Source organism: Chelonoidis abingdonii, chromosome 1 (genome assembly GCF_003597395.2).
Source record: "Chelonoidis abingdonii isolate Lonesome George chromosome 1, CheloAbing_2.0, whole genome shotgun sequence".
In the NCBI taxonomy this organism is placed as follows: Eukaryota; Metazoa; Chordata; order Testudines; family Testudinidae; genus Chelonoidis; species Chelonoidis abingdonii.
Window position 1 is genome coordinate 101,944,165 of NC_133769.1, and position 6,231 is coordinate 101,950,395.

A 6,231-nucleotide genomic window follows, 5' to 3' on the forward strand; every position below is an offset into this window, starting at 1 on the left:
CCAATTCAGCATCCTGGGCTATTGATCTGCTAGAAGAGGCCCTGGGCTGAGAGGATGTGGGGTGTTGTAAGTCAGGTTTGAAATGACTTGTGTGCAGGGAGCTTGCACAGCACCGGACATTACTGTGACAAGCACTAGCTATTTCTAACAATCCATCAGAATCAGGAGTTTCTTTAAGAAGCAAACAATCATACAAAACAAGGGAGGTGGACAGATCTGTAGAGAAGAGAAGCCCAAACATCATGTAGAAAGTACAGTGCGGAGACAGAGGTGGGAGTAAGGTCTAGGTGGGAAGAAAGATAAAAGGGATGTTGCTGCTACATGCAAAGGGACCAAATTGCACCCACGGGTGTATCTGCGCAACTCCATTTGAAGCTAGTAGGAGTTCCGTACTGTAACCAAAAGGCAGAAAACCCTTTAATTCACTTTCCATTTCAGTCTATTGAGATCAGCCGTAGGTGTTAAATAAATACCAGATGATAATTAAAAGCATTAAGGACTAAAAGCTGTGTCATTCTATAATAGTCAACTATTAAAAGCATCTGAAGTAAGTCTTGACTTGTAATGGGCACGGTATCTAATATCATCATTGCTACGGCATTAGACTTTATGTAGCTTCGTGTTTCTTATAAACAGGTATACTGCTTTATTTTGCAATGGCTAATCATTGCATATGTTTTTAATCATCACTTGGCATTTATAATCCAATGTTGTATTAAACCTAAAGCACTGAATTAGAGAGGCATGTTTGAATTGAAAATGATGTGATGTTTTGGGGAGATGGAGGAAGGGGTTTTCTAAGATTCCCCTCCTTCACTCCTTCCTTTTGAGGAGGTCCTTATGTCATGGTGAGTGAGTCTCTCTCTGGAACCTGACACTGCTGTACTGCGTGTTGGCCAATGGAAGCTGTCTGAGAGCAGGGAACAGTGCTCCCTTCTCCCATGGGCTGTCTACAGTGACTTTGCAGCACCCTGGCTCTTGACAGAGTCCATGCCTGGATCATCCACACGGCTCCTTGAATCAATCCTCAGGGCTGGCTGAGCTCTGTTGGGTTCAGGACGTGAGAGGGACTGGAAGTGGGGTCAAAGATGGCTGCATGTCACCTTTGAGCTTCCCTAATACGTATAGCTGTTGCTTCAGCCCTTAGCACAAATTAGAGCAGCCTCTGCAATAAACTTCTGTGCCCCCAAAGGACCATTGACAGGAATGTCCAGAGCATGGTGCTACACCATGGCCCGACTGCCCTCCCTGACATGGGGGCTGATTTATGCCAACTAGGGATTTCCCTCACATCAGGGAAATCCCAAGCTAGCCACTTTGAAGGCTCCTATGTGCTGCCAGTGGTGCAAAGCAGCTTCTTCAAGGACCAACCTGGTGCCTAGTTGTGATTATTTGAGCATTGCAGAGATATGGAATTGGTAGGGTGTTTGATTTAAGGTTTAGTTTGGCCCTGTCTCTAGTTTTCAGTAATCACTGTTTTATTTTTTTAATTGCAAATCATAGCTCAAAGTGTTGTCACATAAACCTGTTCAAGACATCCACTGTAACTGAAACCACCTCACCAGGAAACACAGTGGAGTAGGAAAGGACCAGTCAAGTAGGATACCACTTGTCCATGTTTTGCCAGCATTCTCTCTTCGTTGAGGTAGTTGTCCTTGGAAATCTCTCAGGGTGCACTGTACACATTGCCAGCTGTTCAGTTTTATGAGCTCAGGATGTTCCTGGATGTCCTGGTCTTTTGTACTTCAGAGGTTGCAACCCTAGGGGCAAGTGAGCAGCATGAAAAGGCCCAAAAGCAATTAGACTTCTAAATGAAAAGATCTGAACGTTACTGAGAGTAAACTGGAGGCAAGAGACTCCTGTAAACCTCTATATTTGAGATGAAGACAGAACTATTTCCTTGTTCTCTTGCTGCCTTTAGCCTGTTTTTTAAGAAGCCACCAGGGTGCAGGACTCAAAATCAAAAGTCTGGAGTGTTCTGCAGCAACTTTAATGATAGGCCACAACAAATTGGGTGGAGGGACGTTAAGGCTTCTATCCTACATGAGTGCTCCCACAATGTTATCAGTGTAGGCTCAGCCCCTGAGGCTGTAGCTCCATTTAGTCAGCAGGCACTCGGGTTGCTTTTCGCTCTCAGTAGGTCCAGAGATGCTCCCACTGAAGCCAATGGAAGTTTTGTCATTGAGGATCAGCACCTACATGTGCATTGATGTGAGTAGGAATAGAGCAGAAGGAGACTCACTATTCAGCAACCTGAGAGTGGAAGAGGCTGCAACTGAGAACCTAAAGGAGAAGGGGGGAAATCATGGAGAGAGCCATCACAGTCTGAGTTTCTGGACTCTAATGATTGAGAATGGGCATGGCCAACAAGAAATACAGATGGGAGAGAGAGGCTGCCATGGGGAAACAAGGGCATGTTCAATTGTTTACATGAGCTAGCTAAATACACAGCATAGTAGCACAAAAAAAACCATGGAGGAACAAGGCGTTCCAATGTGTGATTGAAAAACATTGCTTAAGTCGTTTTATAAATGAAGGCCCGCATTCTGCTGCCCTTCTTCACACTGAGTGATATCTTACTCCACGAGCAGTCCCTTTATGTGCAGTCACTCTACATGTGAAGTAAGCCACTATTCAGCTTGAGGAAGAGAGGCGGAATCGGCACCATCTCCCATGCAGTGAAGGCCAAGTCCAGTTTAGTAGGGCAGATTTTTTTAAAATGGATTCTTCCAGCTCTAAACAGCAGACTCACACCCGGGAGCCTAACCATAAACAGGTCTCTTCATGCACCCAATCAGCTACTATACTGTTTATGCTCTAATGGGCTTGTGTGCAGAACCTACACTGCATTCCAAGTTTCTCTCCTCACCCCTACTTTTATCATTCAGCAGTGGGAGGATCGAGTTAAAAGAAGCAATTAAGTATTTAAGAGTTGGAAAAACTTCCCAGATTTCTACAAAAATAGGCGATTTTACCAACTGGATCATCTTTTGCCCAAAAGAACATGAAAGGTTTCTTTAAGGAAAAATACTTATGAAGAACCAGCCATAGAACTGCGGATAGCATTGGAAAATATCTGCTGAGCCAGCCAGCCCAATCCTCTGCAGCTGAGTCAATGACAGTTGCGGGCACTTAGCACCTTGCTGGCTCAGGATTAATTTCCATGCTCCTTCACTGCCCTTTATACCCATACACACAAACTACATTGAAGTCTTAATGGTATTTTAAAGTCCACACTCCAAAGTTAGGAATGCCAGCATGAAGATTGCCTGTGCACCCTTCATTTGCCCTCCTTGTGCATATGCATTGTGATACAATCTTACAACCTACATGCTTTCAGCCTGGCATATTCTGCAGCAGCCCAGAGCTGCAATTGCCAGGAGAAATCCTGTTCAGTCCTAGGCTGGAGCCTGCCCAATGTGGACAGAATCTTTGTGGATTTTAGCTGCTAACATCTAAGAAGTCTCTACTCAGAGGTACAAACTGTGATTTTTCACAGGCTTATAATTTTGCCAAATTTGGGCAGATTTTCACGAGGCCAGAAAAAGGTGCTTCCTGACACAAAGACAGCCTCCTGCTAGGTTTCAGTCATTGTTCCACTCCTGGAGGGGTGCTAGATTTTTTTCAAATAAAAGGTCACTAGACTTTTTTTATGCTGGCAAATGACCTTCTTGGAAACAGCTAAACCATTCTGGGTGAAATTTTCCAAAAAATAAATTCAGCTTGAGGCAGACACCTGGCATGGAAAATTTCAGCCTGAACAGTTAAAGTTTGGCAAAGTCATAAGCAACTGAAAGAGGATCTGATAACAGGAAGTGTCAAGCTACCCGCCATTTATAATTAAATCCCACCAGTAAGGGGTCAATCATGGCTTTATGAGAAGCTCTGGGGCAGCGGGAAGTTGTGCTGCACCAAGAGCAGACTAGGACACAGACTGTGATTTGAGGACTCACAATCTACACCCCGGTTTCCTTATGCCCCAGCAGGGGGAGGTACCCAACCCCAGTCTCACATCTGGTGCAGCGTACAACCCCTGCTGCACTGGCCAGCGCGCTGGGGATGACAGTGCCAATGCTTTGCCTCTTTCTCCCCCATATTCCACCTCTTCCCCTCCCTTGGGTGATCATAGCAGCTTCACCAAGGGTGTTCTCCCTTCTGCATAGCTACCTGTGATATGGATAATCATTGCAGGGGAAGAAAAGGGGTGGCTTCCACCCCTTTACTCTGTTGTGTGTGCATGCAGGATGGCCACAATCCTACCCTGAATTTGAAAGCAGCAGAAGAAATTGGACAAGCAAGGTAAGTCAAGGAAAAGCAGCAGCTGCTGTTAACGCGTGTGGTAAACCAGAGACAGGCGAAAGCAGTGCAGGGCTGCTGAGGGCCCAGACTAGAACACTGGTGACAGACGAAGTTGTTATTACTGAGGGTCCCAAACAATTTCTTTGCCTCAGCGGACACAAATGAAGAAGCAGGTAACATCCTAGACACAGAAACGTGTCTCCTGGCAGGTAGAGTGAGAACTGTTAAATTGGCTCTTCCTGTTGCACTGGAGCAGATGAAATGGCCATTACAGCTGACAGCTTCTGGAGGTTTTGAATGGTTCTAACAAAGCCCCAGGTCAAGAGGGCTGCAAATAGCAGCGCCTATATTTAATCCAAGAATAAGGAAGGATTCAGGGAACTGCTGCCATAAACTTGACATCAGCTGTGTGGCAAAGGCACTGGAAGCAATGATGAATGAAATTGTTAGCTCGCTTAGCAATGCAGCAGTTGGGGACAGTCACTGTGGATTCCTGGCATGAAGACCCTGTCTGATCATTTGTCTGATTCTTTTCATTGGCCACAGCGTAGTTCAAGTATCTGAGCATGAGCCACTGAAATGCTGGTCTCAGGAGGAGCCAATGCAAGCTAATCTATAGGGGGCATTCTATCCCTGGAACATTTATGAAAACAAGGATGATGATGATGATGAATTCTTGGCTATGTTGAGACCTGGGATTTATCTGAGCCGATAAAGAAATTGATTTGTATTTTTTTTTAAAAGCATTTAATCTAAAATTCCCTGTAGATTCAACTCTGAGTTCATTTTTTGATCATAGAAATGAAACAACTCTGGACTTTGCTCTTTTCAGAAACTACTGACTCTGAAGAGGTGGAATGAAAGCCATTCCCCTTCCCACCTCTTATGTTCTGCTGGGTTTCAAGAGGCCACAGAGGCTAGTTTAGAATTCTGGTCACTTGAGATGACACTAGGCTGGATGGAGATCCTTGGACAGACACTGAAAATGACCAGTTTCAGCAAAATCAAAGGCAAGAAAGTTTGACATCCTATGGAAGTGGGTTAAAAAGTGAGTGAGGGACAATGAGCATCAGAAAAAGGGAAGTCCAATGACACAGGGTGGAGGAAGCGCTGCAGGAGACTGTATTGGAATTAGTTGCTTGCCTTTGCCAAATTCTGCTCCCAGGGACTGATCAAAGCCCATTAAACTAACCCATTGGCTTCAGTAACCTTTGGATCAGGCCCTCATTTGCATGCATTCAGCACTGATGACCTCCATGGGGAGTATAGGCAGGGCATAATCTGGCCCCTTGTCTATAAATTGTGTGTGAAGGTGGTATAATATTCTGATAACACAAACATTGGCCAATGGAGCCAAAAAGGAACGGAGCCAGCAGATGCCATGACCTGCTGTACAGATTGAGGAATTCAGCGTGGACGAGAAACGTAAGCTAATAATAACATTCATCTCTTATGGATTATTCCTTAGCAGTAGCTCCCAAAGAGGTTTACAAAGGGAGGTCAGTATCATGACGACACCATTTTACAGATGGGAAACCAGACACAGAGAGGGGAGGTGACTTGTCGAAGGTCAGGCAGCAGGTCAGCAACAAATGTGGGAATAGAGCCCAGATCTCCTCTGTTCCAGTGTAACCTCTCGGCTAGGGCCTAGAATGATAGTATACACCCACTCATGCATTGCAGGTCAGGGTACACACCAGCCAAGAGACTGGGAGAGAGCTCGTCAGTGGTAGCATGAAGCAGGCAGTGCTATATAAAGTGCAAGTATAAAGTATATATAAAGCAGGCAGTGCTATATAAAGTGCTATATAAAGTAAATGATGTCCTCAGCTGCTGTAAACTGTAGCTCCATTTGGCCCAAGGCTTCAGTGAGTACATATGGGATTAGGAAGCAGGCAGAATCTCCTCAGCAACTCTCCCTAATCCCAATCA